Source organism: Camelus dromedarius, chromosome 9 (genome assembly GCF_036321535.1).
Source record: "Camelus dromedarius isolate mCamDro1 chromosome 9, mCamDro1.pat, whole genome shotgun sequence".
Classification (NCBI taxonomy): Eukaryota; Metazoa; Chordata; class Mammalia; order Artiodactyla; family Camelidae; genus Camelus; species Camelus dromedarius.
In genome coordinates this window covers 47,925,566-47,937,938 of record NC_087444.1, presented here as the reverse complement: position 1 = coordinate 47,937,938, position 12,373 = coordinate 47,925,566, and the positions used below count along the sequence as shown (strand labels likewise).

Below are 12,373 nucleotides of genomic sequence, written 5' to 3'. Positions count from 1 at the left end.
CTTCTGGAACTTGGTCCAGTACACCAAAGAGAATTGTAACTCCTCCTGAGACAAACATTCCTCTTACAGACATAAATTTTGCTCCAATATGCACAAGACATTTTCCAAATACCAAAGATGCCAGCAAGTCAAACAAAGTATAACACCCAAGGATTATACCAATAACTATATTGCTGGCTCCTTTCTTTCCAGCCTCCTTGGGGATAAAGGGTCCAAGGACAGAATAGCACATCATGGAAACTACGTTAATGGAAACTGCTGATATCAGTACAAAAATCTGTTCTTTTGAAAGCCGCCTGCCTGGGCATCTCCCTTGCACATCCTGGAGGGCCAACACCTCTTAAAGTGCAAGAATGGGGCAGGTCCTAAGAGGATGTAGCATCCTGCTGTGATTTAGTTTCCAAAAACCAGAAGCCATTTCCTTAGATGTGGCATTTTATCACTGAGTAGGCCCAATGGTGGTGAAGAAATGGTGCCAAACATAGGAATACCAGTCCCACATATCCAGCTGGTAAATTAAATTTTTCCAAAACAAAGAGGGACAGCGTAGGATCAAGGAAGCCAAAACCAGAGCTGAGTGAGGTGCTGATGAAGGATATAAGGGCAACCTTAAGTGAAGTGATGAGTTTCCAGAATGAGTGTTTCCCTGTTAACACTTTTAAAGCAACCTCTACCAACTGAGAAGTGTACATTCCAAACGCATCATCAAATTTTTGCAATTTTCTCATATTTACCATTCCAGCATTTTCAGGGGCCTCAGGATCTGCTGTCAACCTGATAAATCCTTTCTAAAAATTCAGAGAGGCCTTCATTTGGTTTTTGCTGAATTTCTTTAATTTAGTTAAATAAACCCAGCCTCCTGGCTGTTTGCATTTAGGCCCCCTATGGGATAATGTTGTAGGGGAAATTGCCCTGTGCTGGGAGTGGCTCCTGGTCCAAACTGGGTGCCCTGTCGGGTCTTAGATGGAAATACCAGACTAGGTCCCTGTGCCCCAAGAACCATCACAGGATTTTCTAATTGATCCCTATAAGGAGAGGGAGCCTGTTTGACCGCTTCCTGGGCCCAGGAACTGGGGCTAGCTGCGTAGGAATGGGAAGCAGAGGAGGGGGTAAATGCATTGGCATAATGGCCAGAGTGGCTGGGACAGCTAGCTCAGCCAGAAGAGCTAAGATTTGAAGCAACGTATCCTCACCCATTCCTTTCCTTTTCTTGTTTTCCCTGAGGTAATAGCACAAATGCTTGCACATAGGGCATTTTATCATTCTTCCCTGCGTTTTCATAGAGTATCTGTAATTGCAGGATTGTATAGAGCCATTCAAAGGCCACCATTCCTCAGCATTTTATTGTAAAACCATAAATAGCAACTGATCCTCTTTAATCATTTTGTCTTGGCATCAACCAACTGGGCTGAATTCTGGGCAGGGGCTTTTGGTGATTTTAGGAACCAAGAGGGACCTTTATATTCTCCCTGGGAAGGTCCCACTCTTGGACCAGAACAGATAGGTTGTTTTTTTGTCCCTTCCCTCCACTTGACATCAGTAAACATTTTAAATATCATAAAACTTGGCTGTAAATGGGGAAACAGAATCAAAACAAAATGAAATGAAAAACCCAGAGGATAAACAGAAATCCTAAATGCATGCTCAAGTTTGGCCTTGGGGTTTAACATGTACCAACAACACAGGGGACCACAAATGACATAATTAACACAGCAAGGGTGGCGGTATGTGGAGATAACCCTGCAGAAACCCCTGTGGAGATCCGCACACGTACTATGGCCACACACTGTTCATCCTCCCCTAGGCGCGGGTTCATCGCTGTAATCAGACCACTTATCCAAAACGTGCCTCAGACGACCTTCTTTAGGGATAGTTGAAACAGTCCCCGTTCTTTTTTTTTTTTATTTTTTAAGACAGAAATACAAGATAAACAAAACACACCCGGCGCACGCAAATGCCAGCATCCAGAGATGAACAAACCAGTTCACAAATCAGGTAAAAGTCCAGCAATTATTCCCTCTCGCCAACGGGGTACCCGCCTCAAGCACAAAACAAACTGGCTTGTTCCGAGGAAAAAAAGCCCCAAACAGGAGAGGAATAAAGTTTCCGGCTGCACACATCGGGACCACTTACCCTACAGTCTCTCCCAGATGAGATTCCAGACTCCAGCTGCCCAGCTCTGGGGCGGCCCGGTCACTTCGGGGAACTTTGCAGGGAGAAGAATCCTGAGGGGAAGGGGGCCCGGCAGCTGCTCGAGACTTAACCGGAACACTCCCCGATGGAAGCCGGCTGGTGCCAAACTTTGTCACCGAGTCCAAACTCGTTCTGCTCGCCGCTGGACAGACCAGTACATCGGGAGACAAGGTACTGGGGCGAGGAATAATGACTTTATTCGGAAAGCCAGCCGATCAAGAAATGGGGGACTAATGTCTTAGAAAACCATCTTATCCAAGTCAGAATTCAGGTTCCTTTTACATTAAAAAAGGGAAAGGGATGTGGTTGGTTGCTGCAAACTTCTTGGTGTCAGATCCTTTGTTCTTGCAGCTGTCCACGTAGGTCAGGTCATGAAGTTCCTGTAGACCGCCAACAAGAAAATGTTATTCTCTGTTCTGGAATTTGCTGTCTGTATATGAACAAAAAAAAATGTTATACCCTTAAAGATAGAGTCTTGAGAATGGGTTCTCCTATGTATTTCAGGCTACAGGCAACGTTCTTTTACAAAAGGTGCAGAACCTGCACGACTAAGCATAGGACACAGAGCACAGGGTTAGAGCCAAAGGAACAGCTCTAATATGGAGTCAGATTTGTTCTTCCCCATTACTCTCTCACATGAAGGTCTTATCTGCTTATCTTATCTGCTTATCTGCTTCAGGGGAAGGTCAGGAAGTCCCTCCTGCACCTGCCATTTCTCAAATTCTATCAGCTTAAAATATTCTATATTCCAAAACACTTTATCTTGTGGTAGCATGTTCTGAATCCTGCCAACCCATTCCTCCTTCTCTCTGTCTATACCACATAACACCCATAGGAAAGGAGCAAACATAGGGTACATTTAAGAGGGCCTGAATTTAAAGGATATGTGGGAAGGCAGCAAAAGGGAGGGGGAAGTTGGGGTTTTAATCATCTCTTCTTTCCTCAAACATCACTTCCTCGGGCCCAATCCCATGCCTCTTTATTCAGGGCTTGCTTGCAGCTGAGATCTACCTGCAGGCAACCATTTCAGCCTCTCCCAGCCCCTCTGAGCTTCTGCGAAGGACTGGAACCCTCTGACTTATTTCTGAAGCCTGAGTCTTTGACAGCAGGCCAGCCTGGCAGCCCAGCTCTGCAAAGTTTGCCCTGAGCCCCGCAGTCCTCCTGTTTTATTAATACAGAACAGAACGAGAAGAACCAGCCTGAGAGGCAGCTACAAAGGCACTCAGTCCCCTAAAATGTGATATTTGATCACAGGAGGATTTTGCGCTGGGATAGTTTATAATCCTAAATTTAAATCCTTCCTGAATTTGAGAGGTTCCAGTATCAAAATCCTTTTAGGATTTTTCAAAGTGTGTAATCTGTTTAGATTTTTTTTTTAAACTCTCTGGTCCATTCTTTCTCCAAAAATAGGCTTGCTACATTTTTAACTTCCTTTAGAAGAAAGGAAGAAATGTCTTTAAAAAAAAATTAAATTTGTTGTTTATTTGACTTTAGGGGCAACTGTTTCTAAGACATCCAAAGAAATATTCTTACTAAAATAAAGTGGAATTTTTTTTTTCAGTGACTGCAGATCAACCCAGAAGAAACATTTATTTTAACAGGGATTAAGAAGGGAAAGAAACAAGAAGCTGTGTTAAGGGAAAGACATTAGCAATACACAAGAAAGAAACAGAAAACTCTCTTCTCTTTCCTCCCTACCTCAAGCAACCATAGGAGAAAACCGGTTGGTTGCTTATTATAATTTAAATTAGAAGGTGGAGAATAAGTGTTCCCTGGAGAGCAGGAGGTGGTGAATGAAAGGGAGGGAGGAGGAAGTGGGGAGGGCAGAGAAGGAAGCTAACAGGAGGGGGACTCAAAAGGAGACTGAAGTTATGTTCCCTGCTCTGCTTTTTGAACAAGCCTTACTCTCCAGGGTAGACCTGAGACCTTTCTGAGGGTTGAATAAAGGTTGACGTTAGAAAAGTGACCCTGAAGACAGTCCACAGGTAGAGATTGCCTTAGAATGGCTGACCCTCCTGGACAAATTTTTCCATGTGATTTTCATTCCATTTTCATCATCTGTTATAACATAAAATTTCATCAACTGTAAATGTCAGTTCTTCCCTTTATTATTTGCTAATGTCATAAAAATCTGAATTGTTTGCTTTGTTAAAGGGCTTGCTGGGCATTGACTTTTCCTTATTTGTACTTTACTACCCCAAATGTGTGGGGTTTATTTATTTAAAAAAAAAATAACATCCCGTTCGAAATGGGATTTAAATAACAGAGCAAGGTTTGCCATTATCATAAATGTATAAAGTGCTTTGTGAGTAATAAAATGGATCATGGATTCAGGATAATTCAAACTGAAATGTTATGTTCAGTATCAAGATTAGATTACGTTAATGCAGTTCATTTTAAATGGTTTAAAGGCCATCAGATGCATGTGAAAAGAATCTGTATCATAACTTAGAATAAATAGACTGAGACATTTGTTTATAATGTCAGTGCTAAACAAATCTATTACTACATTTCTGCATGTAGCGTTATATTACCACTGCTATTAAACAAACAGAGCATGAAGATAAATTATAGCTTTAATTATAAACATTACCTTTGCGTATTTATTAATTTAAAATGGAACAATGTTCAATAACCTTAGGTTATTTATATCAGCTAACATTTTAATTAACTTTGTTGTATTTATGCGTCTTGGTAATTGTTGCTACCAGGCACATGGAGCTCCTTGAATAATGGAAGCAATCTAACCTATCCCTGTGCATATTACCCATTAATGGGATGGGTAACGTTGTAACTCCTGCCAGAGAGTCAGACTCTGCTACACAGGCTTCCCCGGGAAGAGCCTAAGGCTCCAAAATGTGCCTTTCTTCTTGGAAACCACCACTGAGGAGCACCTGGAATTCCTGGACAGCCTGTGGAGAAAGGTAGCAGAGGAGCCAGGAATTCTCTTGTAAAGTAAGAAACAGTCATAACAGTCAGCATCTCTCAGCGAAGCTGAGCTGCAGAACCAGCACAGTTGAGCAGGTGGCCAGAGGCCATGGCCCTTCCTCAGCAGGGCTCCAATTGAATACCCCCATCACAGACAAGGATCTTGGCCGTAAGATTCAGACAGGCAATAGCACAATTTTTGATTTTTCATTAATCAATTTAACTTTTTCTTTAAGTTCCCATTGCAAGAGTTTGATGGGAAATCCTTTCTCAGTCTTTTATTGGAGTTGTACCTACATTCAGAATGCAGAATAAGAAGAAGGGAGACCTTTAGACACCCGCCCACTATATTTTCTACCAATAATCTTGGCCTGCTTTTCCATTGCTCTCTTGGAGCCTCATTGCTACCCACTTTCCTACCTCGAGAGGCCTGTGAAAGCCATGCAGTGCCTCAGAACCCTTTCCTCCCTAGTTGGACCACGCAGTCATACCCTCTGAGGTCTGGCCATCCATCCAGGGAGATGGCACAGGGCAGTGGCTGAGTCAAGCTTCTCTGTATCCACAGGCCTCTTCTACCCAAAGCCAGGGGAAGCTCCACTCCCACCCTCCTGTGTCCGCATAGCCTTCTCCCTCATCCCAAAACACTCCTTCCTTTTGTCCTTTTGATGATGGACTTTGTTAGTCCATTAAACCTGAAGACAAAATACTCAAAACATAAAAATGGATTTCTCTGTTCCTGAGGGCAGGGAGGGCTTAATCTTCATATGCTACCTTAAACTCCAAGAAATTAGGGGGAAGAAGAAAGTATCATTACATGGGAATGGGAAAAGAGTCTTGAAGACAGGGATGCCTCTAGTCCCTTGTCCCCACTCTTGGGTACCCATCCCATCCTTTGCTCTCCATTCCCAGTAGTCATCATTCTACCTGGAGGGCCTCTGGACAAGGAACACACTGAGGGGAGGAACTTTTTCTTTTTCACTAGAATATGTCTAGAATTGAGCATGCAGCCAGGCCCAAGGAAAATGTATAACATACATTTGTCAGCGAAAAAAAAAAAAACCAGATGATTCCTTTGCAAAAGGAATCAGCCAACCTTGAGAGTGTAACATGATCTGAAGCCAGGGCACTGTCCTCACCTTCAGAAAACAGAAGGGTCAGTCCTGAAGGACGACATACCCCACTGACCTGCAAGTGTTATCACTCTAGGCCTGGTGTTGCAGTAATGTCAGAGGCTAAAATGTCCATGCCTTGTCTTCCATGACAAGATTAGGAGGTGATCCAAATAAGAACTTTTTATTTTATATATATATAAATATATATATTTAAATAAACTTTATGCTTTATCTACTTTTTTTTTAATTATCCCCCCATTCTTGAAAAAGTGAGCCAAATGATTGGAATACACACACACACACATACATACACTCCAGTTTTCATCTCCATTCTCCCACTTTCCCTGTAGACTCCTTTTACCATCACCTCCATCTAGAATACAGAAGATCCAGATTCTGTTTTCAACCTTCCTCTGACCAGTTAGGTAAGGCTTAAACATCTCCAGATCCTTGAGACTGCTTATTCATCTGTGGCATAGGGTCAATAACTTCATTCTTACCCAACCTCTCAGATTGGTCAGTGTATCCAATGAGATGATGAATACGAAGGCATTTGAGCAGAAATAATATATCATGGCAGTGAAAAAAAAGCTATTTTACTAAATGTTCTTTGGGAGGATTCCTACGAGAAAGCATTTTTAGCAACAAGGTCATGCACAGGTTCAAAAGTGCTGCATCACATTGTCAGTAGTAACAAGGAGCTAGATGTCCCTGAATATCCATCATTTGGTAGGGAGATGGGTGAAGTGTGCTATATGACAATGGAATGCTATGCAGTAGTCCAAAACAATGAACTCTCGTGACATAGCAACATGGAGAGAATTCAGAATCATGGCTTTGAGTAAACAAAATTAGAAGTAAGGTTCATCAAACAATAGCATAATGCAGATATAAAACAAATACATGGAAGACAACACTATTATTTTTCAAGGCTGCATTCTCCACACATATATGAGGTGGGCTGGAAGTAGTGTCTGCATTTAGGATATTAGCATGGACATCTAGAGTGAAAAGAGGTATGGGACTGGAGATACAAGGTGATGCAGAAAATAATCAGAAATGAAGTAAAAATAAACACATTTTTAAAAGGGTCCCATGATAGTATGCTATGAACTGAGGAACAAGAATGACCAAATCTCTGCACTTGACATATGGATGCTAATTTTTTTTTTTTCCAGGAGGGAAAAACAAAAATGTATGTATTAGTTTGCTAGGGCTGCCATAACAAAATGCCACAACCTGGGCGGCTTAAACAACAGAAATGCATTGTCTCACAGTTCTGGAGGCTGGAAGTCTGAGATCAAAGTGTAGAGAAGGTGGGCTCCCTCTGAGGGCTGTGAGGGAAGGATCTGTCCCAGACCTCTTTCCTTGGCTTGTAAGTAGCCGTCTTCATGTTCACATGCTTTCTTCCAGGTAATCCTGTCTGTCTCTACATTTCCCCTCTTTAAAAGGACACCAGTATGGATTGGGGCTCACTCTAATGACCTAGTTAAACTTGATGACCTCTAAAAAGACCCCCATCTCCAAATACGGTCACATTCTGAGATCCTAGGGGTTAGGACCTCTACATATGAATTTGGTCGGGGACACAATTCGGCCCCTAGCAGTGCTGTATCTCAAACAATTTAAACAGACATGACTATGATGGTCTATAAATTCGATGTCTCCATTTGTGGTTCTGGAAGTAAAAAAACATTGAAGTTGAAAACTAAGGGAAGCGTTAGAATAAATATTTTTTAATTATGAGTACAAAAACCAATATTTCTAAATTATTTTATGTAATTACATTATTTTATGTAATTCATGATTTTTAATTAACTATGTCTAAGTAGATGAATAAAAGGAACATAGTGAAATATTTTACTCTTTCTAAATATCTCTACAAGTTTATAAATTTAAGTTAGCTGTAAAACTTTTTAAATCCCCTCACAGGGAAATCAAGGGATCACCCCATAGTCAGCCTGCTTTGTATTCAAATATATATTTGTGGGCTTAGCTGGAAAAGGGTATGTTTTCCCAACTCTGGTTTGCCTCATCAGTTATCTTTTCTATGAAGGGCCCCCTCATTAAGTAATTCTTACTGCATTAAGAATGAATCACTCTTAGGGGAGGGTATAGCTCAGAGGTAGAGTACATGCTTAGCATGCATGAGGTACTGGGTTCAATCCCCAGTACCTCCATTTTAAAATTTTTTTTTCTTAAAGACAAAGGGAAAAATGTGTTAAAAAAAGAAAAGAAAAGAATTAATCACTATCTTTTCTGGATAACAATTTATTTATTCTATTGTTGTATGCTACAGTCATTTAAAAAATATATCTGTCTTCTGTATTAAATTGTGACTTTCTTAAGGGAAGAGATTATGTCTCATTCACCCCTGCAGCACAACACCTGGCCCATTTTTTCTAGACACTTAATAAATATTGCGGAACTGAACTCAGCCTTTGTTTCAAGATTTTCTTTTCTTTCATTAAATAAGCAATACGTATTTCTTACAGAAAATTTAAGCACTGTAGATTTTTTTAGATTGTCTGGAAGAATGCTTTCTAACAAAATGTAGACCGTATGTTTCAATAGTATATCCTGTAAAATAAAAATAGCTTTCTTCGTTATCCAGTTTAATGGCTGTAACATGTCCTACTGAATGGATGTCATAATTTATTTAACCTGAAAGCTCAACACTAAGCAAGTGCTTGTTTTCAAGCTTTCAGTGTTGGAGATGCAAGTGGAAATAGATAGAAACCTTATATAATGTAAGGCTTCAGCAGTCCACTGTTAGTAGCCAAGTGGACCTAAATTAAGTAACAATATAAAAGATTTGAATAGCATAAACATAAGAAAGATCAGATCTTGAGAGTAAACATTGACATGTACTCCCGAAGAACAGGGAATTTTTCTTTCCTATCAATGCATAATGAATGGTTCATGAAAACTGAAGATACATCATTTCATAAAGATAATAGTTTCCATACAATAAAAAGAATACAAATAACATTCTCAGATCTTTCAGTAAACTAAGAAATTAACAGTAAAATTAAAAAAAAACAAGTCCACCTCTCTGAGATTTAAAAACACTCCATTTAACATGCTCAAGTGAAAGTTGAAATATAAACCAAAATTGCATAATTCTAAAAAAAATTAAATTACAAAGCCTTAAATATTTCTATCAATAAAAATGATGCCATAAAAACAAATTCCCATCTCAAAAAAAGAAAAGAAAGCAGACTAGAAACAACAAAGATAAAAGCATAATACATGAGCCAAAACCCAGAAAAGCAGTTCAATTATTAAGTAAATCAAAGTATTGTTTCTTTTTTAAAAAAAATCAACAGATAGATAAACCACTAGATAATCTAATCACAATGAAAAGGCTGGTGGGAGGAGGTGGGTTGAGGACGATACAGATACAAAAAGAAAGAAGTGACTCTTGGGAAATAATGAATTAGTCCTGGGCAGGTCGACTTTTAAATACTGGGCGGAGATCCAGGCGGCGATGTCTACACATGGTGAACGTGTGCATCTGAAGCTCAGGAAAGAGGTCTAGGCTGGAAATAGGAATTCATCACCCCATATCGGTGAGTGAGTGAGGTAGACGATTGGCTGGCTATTTCCTGTTAACTCTTTTTTTTTAATTGAAGTATAGTCAGTTTACAATGTTGTGTCAATTTCTGGTGTACAGCACAAAAGTTCAGTCATACATATACATACATATATTCCTTTTCATTTTCTTTTTCATTAGAGGTTACTACAAGATATTGAATAGAGTTCCCTGTGCTATACAGTAGAAACTTGTTGTTTATCTATTTTATGTATAGTAGTTAGTATCTGCAAATCTCAAACTCCCAATTCCTGTTCACTCTCACATTGGTTCTCTGCCCCTTACCTGCTAGTTGTAGCCAATTTCCCAAGTGTCACTGACTACTGGCTTCTCCCAGGGGGAGACCTTGGAGGAGACAGGAAGGCGGAGAAGGGAAAAGTCAGGGTATTGGTGCCTCCACGTCTGTTTATGGTCACTTCTCCCACAGTGGTTGCCTCTCGCTCTGTGGCTCCAGCTTCTTTGGGCAGCCCTGGCCCTGGGACGTAGGTAGTGCCAACTGCTTCCATGGAGTTTTTCCACTGTTGCTACTTTCTGGATTGCCTCAACTTCCCCCCCTTGGCTCTGCAGTTTTCCCCACCCTTTTATTACCAGTTGCCCTTATTAACTTGTCTTCTGTTGGATGATCTGGCATGGGTTCTATTTTCTGAGTGGAGCCAGGGTGTCAACTTCCCACTGTTAAGCAAGACAGTAAGAATTAAGAACCCAAATTTGGGAGCCCCAACATTCAAGGGTCAGACAGAAGGAAAGGAGTTCTGGAAGGCAATGGAAAAGGAGCCATCCACAAGGGTGGGAAGAAGAACGGGAAATTCCATTCAGTTGTTCCTGTGATTCTTCCTTTTTCCCCCGTAACAAAGTTATATTTTAATTGGTGTCTCCAAAAAACAAAATGTTGAGTGCCAAAGGAGACAGGGCAGGGAGGTTTCAGGTGGGGGGTGCTGCCTCTCAACTCCTTCACAGCACCCAGGGCTCTAGCTGTCTCTTGGAAAAGTGACCCTCAGCCAGACATCATATTTTACTCAGTGGCTGGGCTGGGCTGGGCTGGGCTGTGTTTATCATCTTAATAATACACCAGCTTAATCAAGGCAGCCCTACTGCCTTGGATATCACTGAATTGCCTGTGGTTTATATCTTGCATATTCAGTGGTTATGTGATTGCAAACTCAACCACAGAGCCACTTAAGTAAAAAAGAAGACAAATATTAACACACACTGCATGAGAAACTCAGATTAAATAGAGTAATTTTACATTTCATCAGATTTTTTTTCCCCAAATAACTGAATAAAGCTTGGGCGTACACGCTGCGGGAGAATTATCTTCAACCTGAGCTTAATTATGCATTTTTTTCCCCATTGATAGATCTACATGGCGGTGCTTATAAAATCATCTAACTAAATCTGCCTCATTAACGTCTGTTTATCTATGTCGAGTACCTGGTGGTCCCTGATGTTTCTAGAATTGATCATCTTCCTCCAGGTGAGTCTCAGAGAACCCTGGGCTGAGGAGACTTTCCTGGATCTGTTGACATTTCCAAAGATTTTAAATTCCAGTCCCTCTTCCCTGACCACTAGTCCCCATTCATTTCACTTGTTCCTGTGGGAGTTCCAAATCGCTTTATCTTTGCCTCCAAGCAGAAACTATGACCTAACAGGGAACTCTGACCTCCCCAGAGCTGCCCCAGTGCTTCTGCAGCCCATCAAAGTGGTCTGGTAGTCTCAATGACAGATGACACGTACTGCAGTCAGGAAGTGAGTAAAAATTAATTGTGCTTTCAGGAACTGGGCAACGTGGTCACTGAAGGATGAGGAGCAGGCCTATAAAAGGCAGAGCTCATGGGACACCCACTGGCTCTGTTCACAGCTACCCAAGTTTCCTGGGCAGTGCCCACAGCTGACTTGGCAATGGATGCCCCATGAAGGCAGGGGTCCACTCTGCTTCAGGGGTCCCAAACCCTAGCCCATAAATGCTCAAAAATTATTTATTGAATGACTGAATTAATGCATCTTGAATGACACTTATTTAACATATATAGAATGGCAAATATAGACACAAACTTTCAAATCTGAAGAGACTTAGAAATTATCCACGTTCCTGCCTTCCCTTTGGAGGCAAATACAGCATCATAACCATCCTCTGGAATCAGACAGCCACTTCTCATATAAAAATTATGGTTTTGAGTGAGTGACTTAGACTCAGTTTCCTTATCTGTGAAATGGGAATAGGTACATTATAGGGTTATTGTAAGAGCTGAATGATATAAAACATGTTATGTACTAAGAACAGAAGCCAATACTCAGTATATGTTAACTCTCATTATTTAGATCAAGGAATTTGGTTTAAGTTTAGTTTATATATTTTTGAACACATGGGAACTTTTTTCTAGAAAAACTATTGATAGAAACCTCATTAATATAAAGCAGATTGGACCTTGGTAGACATGGTGGGGGTGGGGAACCACAGAACTCTGGGCAGCTTTCTTCTTGTCCCCTGAGGCGGCCCCAGAGTCATTTCCAGAGAATCCTAAGTTTCTGGAGAAAATCTTATAAT

General features: G+C 40.8%; 1 pseudogene; it reads right to left on the bottom strand.

Moving 5' to 3' along the window:
• Window positions 1-264: 264 nt before the first annotated feature.
• Window positions 265-12,373, bottom strand: part of LOC105097538 (MFS-type transporter SLC18B1-like) — a 489,125-nt pseudogene continuing 477,016 nt past the window's right edge.